We start from the raw sequence: 13,175 nt of genomic DNA, 5'->3' as shown, positions 1-13,175 counted from the left end.
CATATTTTTTTATGTAAGATACTTTTATGAGCATGTTCAGGTTGTTTTCTATTTGAAACAGATTTTAAAAGTATTTATCCACTGGAAACATGGTCTTTTCATTGAAAGTGGTGCTTCATGACCAGAGAAAACAGAAAAAACAGTTGTGGCACTTGCTTTTGCTTAAGAGGTAGAAAACCTACAACTACCATAATGCACTGCGGTGCACTGTACCTATAAACACTCCCCCTTATTTTCCACATAAAATAATTTGGCGGCCAGCTGATGACAAACTCGAATCACAATTAAATGGTAAGCTAAATTATGTTTCTTAAAACATTTTTGACGTAAAACAGACGATACAGTAACATAATTTGGGGTTATATTTGATCAGCGCTGCTTAGTTTTACTATTTGATCTGAGTTCGAGAGAGCGTGAGAGGGGTGGGAGTCTCTCTCAATCCGCTTCCATCCCTATTTGTGTCCATGATGGTGGGCATACAAAAATATGGAAGTGCAATCTGCAGTAACAGCCCTAAAACCAGCGAAAATCCATCTGAGTTGAGAGATAAAGGATCTGGGTGCTGGTAAGATGGAGGAAAATTTAGAACAGTTAATTTACACATACAACCCACACTGTTGTGATACAAAGCTGGTTGAAAATCAGGAAAGTGTCCCTTAATAAGTATTTTCAGATTTTTAGCCATGCTAGTGATGTGGCTTAAGGGATTGCAGTGTTAGTCCATCAGTTTGGTGCAGAGTCCAGACTAAAATATGTCAACAACTACTGGAGAGACTGTCATCAAATTTGGTACCAACTCTTCATGGTCCCCAGAGGATGAATCCTGTCCACTTTGGTCATCTCCTGATTTATCTTCAGGCACCGCCAGCAAGTCAAAGTTTCCACCTGTTTTGTCAAATGTCCCAGCATTTACTAATTAGATTGGCTCCAAATTTGGTGCAGACAATCATGGTCCTCAGAGGATAAAGCCTACTGTCTTTAGTTATTTTCTGAATTTTTCTGTAGAGTCCAGCAGGTTAATATTTATGTTGTTGCATCAGCAATTATTGAATGGTTTGGTATGACATTCAGAATATATTTTAACACTTGTACAGCTTCTACTTGGTCCATGTTCAGAGCATATTAGCATGTGTAAGTATGCTAACACCCTAAATCAAGATGGTAAACATGGTAGCCATTTTACCTGCTACAATGATCGTATTTTGTCATTGTTGTTAGCACTTATCCAGAGCTCAGCTGTGCCTTCAGCCTCGGAGAACTACTAGTACGGCTGCTCAGATCCACACTAAATACTAACTCAAAGCAGGTTTTAGTATGTAATGCACTTCCACAGGAAATGCCCTCAATATAGTGCACTTACAACAGTCAGTAATGTCTGAGCCTACTGTTAATGGGTCATGTCCAGATGGTAACTCCAGTTACATGTACATGAGTTTCATGCTTGAAGTGATCATTTTAACACAAACAGTTATATTTCCCTAACCCTAACCAAGTGCTTTTGCTTGTGGCTTAATCTAACCAGATTTTAAGCATAAAACAGCGAGATGAGAATATTTGTAGAGTTTCACAAATCTAGGGTTACAATCAAGCCACAGCCCTCTTAATGGACACCTCTATCCCACAATGCAATGCACAAAGGAAAAGGAGGAGCTAATAGCAGGTGGAAAACATAGGCACAAAATTCTACATCCATGAACTATTTGTTGATGGGGATGAAACAGTTTGAGGGACATGTCAGAAGACAGAATGACTAGTGAAGTTTTTGGAGACACATTTAGTCTCTTTGTTATGATTAATTGGCTGGAGCATTCTGAAGTCACAGTTTGTCTTCGCATGGCACATAAAGTGCATCATTTTCTGTCAGTCGATCGAAAAATGTTGAGTCTGTTGATTTCTTGCACACTAACTGTAAAATCAATAAAGCCCACTATGAAGCGTGGACCGTCGTATGTCCTGTCTGTATTATGGAATTGGGACGCAGCTTGAATTTGTTTTTATTATCCATTGATGCATAGTACGTTTGGGCTTTCTTACCTCTGTTTCAGAGAGGTTTTTATTCAACTTTATAGTCATTGTGGGGACTGTAGCTTGTGGTGTTGTTTTATGCACTTTGACTGTTTATTCCTTAAACAAAAACATACATAAGTTGCACACAGCCTTGTATACAGCATGAATACGCAGTGGTGGCATGTTTACAGCCACCCATGCCCTAAATCCCTTTGTCTCCTGTGCATTCAGATGCTAAGTTATTGTGCTGCAGTGTGTGTCCGTGTATCTCTGAAGCCAGATTTATGCACTCCGTTTTTGCTGGGTGTCAATCACAATTTACATAGGTCGGCCCATGGAGAAACTAATCACATTTATAATTATTCCTATAGCCTAATTATGCATATGGCATTTGTTTAATGGAGATTTATTTTGAGTAATGAATGTGTAGTCTTGTGGAACATTGCTTTTCCTCTCTGTGTGGAGGAGACTCGCGCCTCCTCTGCCGGGCTCTTCAATCTAATCACCAATCTCAGGCTAGATAAAAGGAGCCGGTGCAAGCTCTGTCTTCAACCTGGTATCAAGGTCTGAGAGAGATGATGGGAATCCCTGTAGGGCACAGCCTTCTCTGGCTGATTCAGATTGCAAGAATACACCTCTTTGAACAAGGATTCTCATATCCTTTGCAGCCTCTATTTCAACACTGCTTACCCGTTACGATATCTGCCGCCTTTTTTGTGTGTTTTGCCCACTTCTGCAGAGATCTGTGCTTCTTGGTAATCGGGGACGACACCTATGTGTGCTGAGCTTTGGTCAGGACCACAGCAAATCAAACACAGCCACAGGATGTGTGTGAAGGCACAGAGTTGGATGAACTACAAAGAAAAGCTGAAAGAGAGGATGATACTTTTTTATGCTACCACTGTAGGGAGTATTATAAGAAAACAATTCCTGCTTCCACAGTACTCTAAAACCCCAAAATAATATGAGATGCATTAAAAAACATGGAAAGACAGGTGATAGAGAATAAACGACAGACAATACAGATGCAAGGCACAAATGTCGCTACAATCTCCCACCCTGAGCTTTTCATTTGAGGATTAAGCGGTCTAATCTCAAAATGTTCAGTAATTCATTCTCACCCAAATAACACAGTGATTGCTTTGCCACTGGGAGCAGCCAGCAGCCCACTGGTGTCTGGATAATCATTTCTCCAGTGGTCCTCCAGCGATTCCTGCAGCTCAGGGGCGGTTAAGTAGCAGTTCAGTGCACACACCAATCTGAGAGGAATCACTGTCTTTACTGACTCTGCTGTCCTGCAGCAAGCAGCATGTGAGGATGCATGACAATAGCAACCTAAACCACGAACAAAACACATCATGATCTTGTTTTTTAGAATGGGGAGATTTTCATTGCACTCAGTAAGAGCCTGATATTAGTAATTACCAGTAGAGAAAGAAGTATTTAACTTCTTTACTTGCGTGATAGCATCAATACCAGTGTGTAAAAATGCTCAATTAGGGGTCAAAGTCCTGCATTCAAAAACTCACCACACAAAAGTACATAACTGGGATGTGCTACAATACAAGAGTTTTAAAGGGAAATTATTAATGTAGTGACCACAACACAGAAGGCCACCATGCTTGTTTCCACAACACGGTCAAAAACTGTTTGCTTCCCCATTCCACACCTGATGCTCATTACCTGGAGCCCACCTATATGCCCTTCACATGAATCCATCTATTAATATGATCTCGAAAATGTCATTTGTATGCATATTCATTGGGGTAAAAAAAGTAAAAAAAAAAAAAAGATTCTTGAAAAGTAAAAAACTCCTATCAGCAACATGGACTTAAATTATCAAAACTAAAAATACTTTAAAAATGCCCTCTGTGGATGATATATAACAGAGTATTGATACTGATGCGTTAATATGTAACTTTATATACTATCCTGTAGTTTAATCTATAACAGTATCACTATATTTTATAATCTGATGATATGTTTAATATTTAAAATCATAATTGCCAAAGTAACTGCAGGTGTCAAATAACTGTAGCGAAGTAAAAAATAAAAATAGAATAATGTAAAATAAAATAAATAATAAAATAAAATATAAAATGGAGTTGAAGATAAAAGTATCAAAAATGGAAATACTCAAAGTACAAGTATCTCAACACTGTACTTATGTACAGTACTTAAATGAATGGTCATTTCCAGTGTATATTTTTATCAGTTGCTGATGGGCGTCCAACGATACATAAGTCTGGAGTGGTATTATTATTCAATAATCAACATTACTAATGCAAATTGAAAACATCGCTACATATTGCCATTTTTAAGATACACCTTTATTTTGAAATTCCCATGGCACATCTGGGTCACTGTTGCAGACCAGGCACACCTACTTTCTAAACATTCAGACAGTGCTAGCAGTCTAGCACCAGGCAGATAATGGTTAGCGGCCAAGGAAAAGACAATGAGCTTATTTACTGGTATCTTCTCATATTAATTACAGGCCCCTGAACTGAATCAAATTAAAATTGTATCGTGGCAGATAAATACTGTATCGCTGATAAAATATCAACGATACAATATTTAACGGCACGGTGGTGTGGTGGTTAGCACTGTCGCCTCATAGTTCCTGGTTCAGTCCCAGGAGGGAGTCCTTCTGTGTGGAGTTTGCATGTTCTCCCCGTGTCAGCGTGGGTTTTCTCCGGGTACTTCCTCCCACAGTCCAAAGACATGCAGGTTAATTGGTGACTCTAAATTGTCCGTAGGTGTGAATGGTTGTCTGTCTCAATATGTCAGCCCTGTGATAATCTGGCGACCTGTCCAGGGTGTATCCTGCCTTTCGCCCAATGTCAGCTTGGATAGGCTCCAGCCCCTCTGCGACTCTCAAGAGGATAAGCGGTTACAAAAATGGATGGATGGATGATAACATATCGTATTGTTGTGAAACATGTGTATTATAGTGTCTACCCCACCTCTTTATTTATATAACCCTTTCACAGGAGTTACATAGTGCTTTACAGAAGGACGAAAAGAGAAATATGTAATGAAAGAGACATAAAAGTCATCCATAAAAACTACATCAAAATGTACAGACCGTAAAAGCTGATAATGCAGTCATAAGGAAATGGAGAAAACACCAAAGCAAACACAGGAATATAAAGACACTTGATTATTTTGTGTGAGGTGGCTCCAACACCCCAAGCAACAACAACAAAAGTGCAATCACCTTAAATACCTAGTTACCTGCTTTTCATAAGGAGGTGCTAATTTGGAGGACTCTTGAGACTTTCAGCTTGCAGCGAAACCAGATACTCTTTGTAAACTTTGACTGTGAACTATTTATTTATTTGTAGATTTGGTTTATTGGATATTTGTCGTTGGATTCTTCAGAGGGATAAGAGAGAGATGCATTGTGGGGGAAAAATATGTCTGTTTGACAAATATTCCATCGATTCTCCCACCAGTTACCTCCAAATTAATCTTTTTAGAGTTTGTCATAGACCTCTTTGCAGGAAATGCATTAATGGAAATGCAGTCAAGATCTCAATATGAATCACTGACAAGCACTTTTGTTCTATGACAAATCTACGTCTCTGGCGCACCTTGGCCCCCTCTCTCCCACCTCCAATCAGTCATCTCTATTAAAATTTGTCAAATTCCATAATAGAGTAATTGCAATGAAGAATAGCGAATGTCATCCTGGAAATGAATGGTCTTTATATTTGGTGCAAAACCATGTCACTGGAATCTTTAATCATTAAACTTGAGATGAGAGACAGCAACCAATTCATATTCATAGATGGTGATGCTGGGGTTTGTCAGGCTGTAATGTTCAATGATTGGAGTTAGTGGGAAAATGACATGTCTCATTATACGTAAGGATGAAACATCCCAACAGCTAGTTACAGAGGTTGTTATCGTTTTAAATGTTTTCTCATTTCCGGATAGTCAAATAATGAACCGTCTCGCATTAATCTTTTGAGCTGTGTGTTTATTTGCTTTTTTGTTTGAGAGTTAGATGAGAAGATTGATACCACGCTCATGTCGGCACACTTAATGTGAAGCTACAGCAAGAAGCCGACTGTTAGCTTAGCAAAAAGACTGGAAACAGAGGGAAACAGCTCGCCTGGCTCTGACTGATGGTACCAAATACTGTATTTCTGCCTTCCAGCACCTCATTAATACACTGTATGTTTTTTAATCTTTTCCAAAAACAACATTGGATTTTACAGGGAAGTCACTGCACCTGGCCAAGTACATAATAACCTGGGTATTTTGTACAAATGAAACAAGTCACATATAACTTGTTAATTAGTGAGCTTTAAACTGGGTTTCTCATAGACACCAGGATGTTGATACCTTTGGTGGAGGTTTATTTATAGTGCTATAGCACCACTGCAACAGCAGACGGATGTATCATACCTGGTCGGACCATATCCTTCGTTACTTTGTAATATAGAGTAATTATTTGTTACATCACTGACTATTCCAAGATGCCATGATATAAGTTTTTTCATTCACTGTGAAGAGAGTGATCATTTTCATTAGCAGAGGGTTTGCACTCGGTTGCTATCGTGAAGAACACAATTGAACTTCCTCCAGTCGTTCACTCTTAACAATCTTTTCAGGCATCAGAGTGCATGAGTAAAAACATGAGCTGTCCATGCTGACACAGTTCTCTATCTGCTACAGAGATACGACATGCGAACTAGAGAACTGTGTCAACATGGACACAGTTCAATTGTCTAGGATGGGGGACTAGAAATAGCTCCCGTCCCATCTTTTATTACAAAGCGGACCTGCCATCACTAGAGTGTAAAAACCCCTGATTTGGGACATGAAATATGCAAAATTTGTGTGGAAATGCAATGGAGGACTAGAGTGGATGGTCTTTAATGTGGTAGTGCTAGACAGGAAGTGCTTTAAAATAGGAATGAATACTTCATCTTAGCGTATTTTGGCAAGGAGCTTGGGCAAGAGAAGCAGTGTAGTCTGGTTCCCTTTAGGATTGGACAACATACATTAAAATAGAGAACTGCGTCAGCATGGACACAGTTCTCTAGTTCGCATGTCGTACCTCTGCTACAGAGATACGACATGCGAACTAGAGAACTGTGTCAGCATGGACAGCTCATGTTCGCATGTCGTATCTCTGTAGCAGCTTCAGCCACAGAGGTACAACATGGGAGATACAGAGATAGCACTCTGTATCCCCAGAGCCTGCACACATAGCCACTGCAGGTACAGTGTCGCCTCTTAATGCATAATTATTAAGCTTTATAGGATTTTGTCACCTTGGGACTGAGCCAGGCTAACTGTTTCCTCCCATTTCCAGTCATTAAGCTAAGCTAAGATAAGCTAAGCTAAGCTAACTGCCTGCTGACTGTAGCTTTATATTAAACTGACAAATAGGAGTGTGGTATCAATCTTCTCATCTGTTTCTTGGCAGTAAAGCAAAAAGGTGTGTTTCCTAAAATAAAATAAATAAAGGCATAAATCCATTGACCCTCTGTGGCTGCAGCATTGGTGCAGTCAAACCAAGCATATGCAGATATTTAACAGTTTGTCTTACAGGTGTAGAGATTAAGAGTGAGAATAATTTACTTGCAGACGAGACTCTCTAAGAAGACAACAACTTCCAACCTGGTCTCCTGCGAGCCACTCCACAGACCCCAGCAATCTGACGGCCTGAACCCTCCCAAGGCATACTGCAGCAAATTGCATCGTTACTTTGCAAATTTGTTCAAGCAATCAACTCAATCTCACTTGGGGTACCAATCTGACAACAGGAATGATTAGAATCCTGGGCGGCTCGCCGCTTGTCACTTGGGACCGAGATGAGAGCAGAATTACAATGAAGCCTGAAATTGCGTGCTATTGTTACCTCCCTGTGTTCCTGTCCTCTTTCTCCATCCACCCCTTTTCCACATGCCCACGTCTGTCTCCTCTATTCTATCCTTCGGAGATGTGGTAACAAGGTGTGACTGCTGGCGACAAAGTCAAAGGGCAATTGTCTAGGATGGGGGACTAGAAATAGCTCCTGTCCCATCTTTTATTACAAAGCGGACCTGCCATCACTAGAGTGTAAAAACCCCTGATTTGGGATATGAAATATGCAAAATTTGTGTGGAAATGCAATGGAGGACTAGAGTGGATGGTCTTTAATGTGGTAGTGCTAGACAGGAAGTGCTTTAAAATAGGAATGAATACTTCATCTTAGCGTATTTTTGCAAGGAGCTTTGGCCAGAGAAGCAGCGTATTCTGGTTCCCTTTAGGTTTGGACAAAATACATTAAAATGACCTCAGGAATTGTGGCGAAATGCAAAGGGCAGAGGCAGGCGGCTCAACTTGCTTTATATTTATCAGTTTCTCCTCACATGTTGCCTTCGAGAGGAGGGTTGAGGGGGGGGAATGAAATGACCTGACGGGAGCTGAGGGGAGGAGAAGCAGGCTGTTGATTCTCATTTCACCGTTCCCATCTCCCAGCAGGATTGTCTGAGACATAGATAAATACTGCCAGCACTGCGATTTATAAGCTGTGCAGCAGACACAATTTCACCCATTACCTGACTGACTCAAAAGTCCAACACGCTTGAGTCCCCCTGCATACAGAGTGCCGTGATTTCAGCCGCTTTTGCCATTCTTCTGGCCTCCCTTTGCCTTTCCTCTAACTCTTTCTTGTCAATACTGCTGGGGGACAAGGCAGCTCTCAAACCCTGAATACTTATTTCCTCAGACACTAACAGTGATGTGCTTTGTGTAAAAATTAGTATGTTTATCATTTGTTGCCAGTCTGGCCGAGTCTTCCGTCTGCGGTGACTGTGTGTGTTTACTCTCAGGGCTATACTTACTGTAATTATAGTATTTGTGTGACTTTGATTATCCAGTCAATGCCAAAGGGTCTGAAAGTTGGCCTACAAACATATACACTGTAACATTAGTAGAAAAATTCTAACTTTCCAGTCTTCAAAGAGAGATTGTGACTGAGACTCACATTTTAAGTCAAATTCTATGTAATCTGGAGGCAATCTGGCCACATTTTACAAATAAGCATTGAAGGGAGATAGAGAGGGATTCAAACCGAAATTTAGCAGCTTATTTAGCAATTTAAATTATTTGAATTTTAATTCAACAACATTCAGGCTGAAAACAATCTCATGCTTGAACAATTTCTCTGCCTAGCAGCAATTTTTTCTCGCAACTTTTTATTTTCATTTTCTCGTCATAGTTGAGTTAAGGGGCCTAAACTACAAATAACATATTGTCTTACTCCTAGTGGTACCTCATCGTGCTCATAGTTTTATCTGGCCATGTTGTGAAATCAGCCCAAATTCCAAAGCCCAATTAGTCTGAAAAATGTCTTACTGGACCGAAAGCCCATTTCTCCAACAGGCCGTTATCCCAAGAACAAAGGCTCGTTGCTCCAAAGTCCTGTTTCTCAGAAAAATACCCTTTCCCTGCAGTTAGTTTCCGTTTCCCAGCAACATTTGAGCCACTGATCCCAGGTGTTTTTACCTACTTTTCCTGTTTTTCCTGCAAGGTTTGTGCCACCAAATATGGGCTGTATAGGGCTGTAGTCTCCTGGTCGACTAGTCGATTATTTGGTTGCTATGCTCTCGTCCGACCAAATTCTCATTAGTCGAATAATTGCCGTGTTACTTTCATAAGGAGAGAAGAGCTACATTAACAGTGGGGGGACAGGCTAAGTTACCTGTGAAAATGGTGGTGTTTTCAAAAAACCCCGTTGTTGACAGAAAGTTGAACTCGCCCACCCTCAAGCTCAGCCTCGTGGTGAGGCAGACCTCCTGTCTGTGTCTGTAAGCTGACACCATTTCCCTCAGTGGAAATTAAGGTTGTATTTACTTGTATTTCACAGATAAGAAACAATAAATTGTGAAGACAGTAAAGCCTCCACTAAAACAGCATTTTAAGTCTTGTGTGTGATTTATCCTTCAGGGATTTATACTTCGGGATTTATCCTGGCTTCATATGAACAGAGGAAATCTCCACTCGTCGCTAGGCTAATGTATACAATGTAAAATGCCATAGGCTGGCGCTATGGTTAGCATGTTGTATTTGCTTGGAAAACGTGTTTAGTTTAAGACAGTTGTTTTGTCGCTGAATGTTGTGAGTTGTAATGGAGCCGAATTATGTACCGTTACTAAAAGATCACTAGACGCTAGGCTAATTTATACAATGTAAAATGCCATAGACTTGTGCTAATAATTAGCATGTTGTATTGGTGGGGAAATGTGTCCAGATAAAGACAAGTGTTTTTCTGTTAGTTCTGCGATTTATAGTACTTGTGTTTGAAAGTGTCTCTATTAAGCCATATTTAATGTGTGTTTTGAATCAACTATATAAATAAAGTTTGATTTGAACTAAACTTTACAGAACACAGTCCTCCACTGCCGACTAGTGTTTTGGAGGTGTAACTGCAGAGTGACACAGACAAACCACCGCAGAAGTAAAAATAACATGCAGATTTTTTTTCCCCACGACTAATTGATTAGTTGAAGATTATGTCTGACTTTAGTCAACCAAGATTTTCTTTGGTTGACTACAGCTCTAGTTGTATGAGCCAAAACATGATCTTTTTCTCACCATAACCAAGTGGTGTTTGTGCCTAAACCAAACCACACATTAACCACAGAGTTGTTGAAACATAAAGGTATTTGCTACATAATAACATAAATCTTACATATCATGGTTTGCAGAAATGTACAATGCTAACATTTATTCTGGCGATTGGGTTGACGATATCTGTCTCTGAGATATCTTTTACTGACCTTATCGAATTAATGTGAATGACATTTTTATTTTGTTCTTTTTATAGTTTGGGTGAACTGGCCCTTTAATATAGACATTATGCCATGTTCCTCTTCTGCCTTTGGTCAACCATCTCACCATAGACAATATAAGGTGTGATTGTCTCTAGCTTCTATATATCACACTCCTCTCTTAATCTCTAAATGCTTCTAAGTTTTATTTTTAAGTGTGTTTATTCAGTCTGAATAGATTGGTCGTGATGGGTCATGGTTGACTCATCACATGCTCAAATGCACGTATTTCTATTTAAAATCACTGAAGAGAGAGAAAAAATGACAACCTGTGACTGTGACAAAAGCAAAGCCTGATATGTAATTTTTCTGTGCCCTTGACCTCCACTGTTGGCTGCAAACTATTAAAAACACATCAGTAACCCAGACTGTTACACTTGGTGACATGTTCCTTTATTACTGTGAACATGGGCTCTGTCGTTTACACCATCCTGCTGCTGTGTTTCACTAGGGAACCAAATGTGTAATTATCCGCAGCTGAAAGTAGTCCTGTGTAAGCTCTTTTTTCTCCTGCTTTAGTAACGTTTGCTAAAAAACAAGCGGTCAGCCACATTAAAAAATTACAGGGCTTTTTTTTTTATTTTAAATGAAAGTATATATAGGCCTATATATATTTGTTTTTCAAACATTTACATTTTCAGTTGGAGTGATGGTGCTGCAACTGTCAGGGTAACGAAGGTGAAAAGTGTGTAATACATTTTACAGTTTGGTTTTTCAATGGGATCTGTTGACAATACAAAAGATTAACCTGAGCTTTACCCTTTGGGCAGTGATAGCTTCTAATAGTGGTTGTACACTTGAACCAAAGACAACGGGGAACCAGTGACTTCTGTAGATATGCATGTTGGCTCCCATCCATCCAGTGTAGCAGTAACAGAGACCACTTGAATACAAGTTTTATTGTCGCTCGGATGAAATACTGGAGCGAAAATAAACATTATCAATCATTTACATCCTTTCACTGTGATAATGGATGACTGTTACATCATATTAAATATGTAAAAAGGATTTAGAGATGCTGTTTGAAATCTCTGGTACTAAAAGCAGCAAACAGGCTCTTTTCTGAACTTGAGGCTATTTTGTTTCCAGTGGTATTAAATACCACAGGCTTTCCTCCCCATTCTCATTCAAAGTCAAATTACTCCTTCAAGGCCTGCCAGTAATATGGGTTAATTGTTCTGGATGGCTGGATCACTTCCAAGCAGTTCATCCAATTTCCATTTAAATTGAGCTATCGGAGCGTGACATGGGCGACGCTTGGCTCGGCACTGTTGCAGACAGGCGACACCGGCGCACCGCTGGCTGGGATGCAGAGAAACCTGTTTACAGGTCATACCGGAGACTCTCAAGTGGCTGGCGACAAAGGAAATGCAAGCGCACACCTTGCTGGTTCCCTCAATAGGGGCTTTAAGAGGTAGCGCAGAAGAATGTCTCATATAGTCAAACTGGTGGAGTGTATATACATTGCTTCATTGTCAGTCTCCTGTCGGCTGTGGCTCCGATTGTGACCTGACAGTCAGAACAATAGAGGAGGACATGGTGCTCCTGATTTCTTTCTTTACCTGCTGCTCTCTGGTGATTCATTGCCTTTCGAATAGGAGCTGCACTCCTCCTCCTCCTCCTCCTCCTCCTCCTCTGTTTAGCTCTTAAAATCATCATTTTGGTACCAAGATGCTATTTTTTGTTGCTGTCCCTGCAGGATTCATGTCACAACATATCTCATAGTATTGGACAGATTCACTGTCACAAGCACACCCCACTGTTTTTAATCTTAGCTGCCTTTGGTTTCCCTCTCTCCCATAACATGTGGACTCTAATGAGCCCTGATTATTTCCTCCCACTGCTATTGTCATACACATCTTTGTTTTGTTTTTTTACTCCAGGTATAAAATGAAGGGGGTGCATTTCATTTCATCAAGGTGAATAAATCATCTTTCATCATGCACACCATGTTGATGATTCCTACCATTAAAAACAAACTTTCTGTAGAATAAAAGAGGCAGTATTCATCAAATACACCACAAGACTCCTGTTATTTCACTTTTTGTCCTCTTCTGAACTTGACTTTCAACACTCCTCCCTCTGATTGCACATTTATAAGAGATGTATGGTGTCTTAAATCACAAAAAATAACCCTCCATGTTCAGACATTTTACCACTACACATTTTGTGGATAGAGAGAGAAAAAAGATGAACAATAGAGGGTGGTAATGCAGCATTTAACCAAATGGAATCTGCAGTTAAACAACAGCTCTCTTTTTCCAAACTAAGGTAGACTCCTAACAGAGAACAGTGGAAGAAGTGGGACTAAATGCATGTAATAATGTCTTTCTC

The sequence above is a fragment of the Epinephelus lanceolatus genome, chromosome 4 (genome assembly GCF_041903045.1).
Source record: "Epinephelus lanceolatus isolate andai-2023 chromosome 4, ASM4190304v1, whole genome shotgun sequence".
Lineage (NCBI taxonomy): Eukaryota > Metazoa > Chordata > Actinopteri > Perciformes > Serranidae > Epinephelus > Epinephelus lanceolatus.
The sequence above is the reverse complement of the archived record's forward strand: the minus strand, read 5'-3'. Positions refer to the sequence as shown.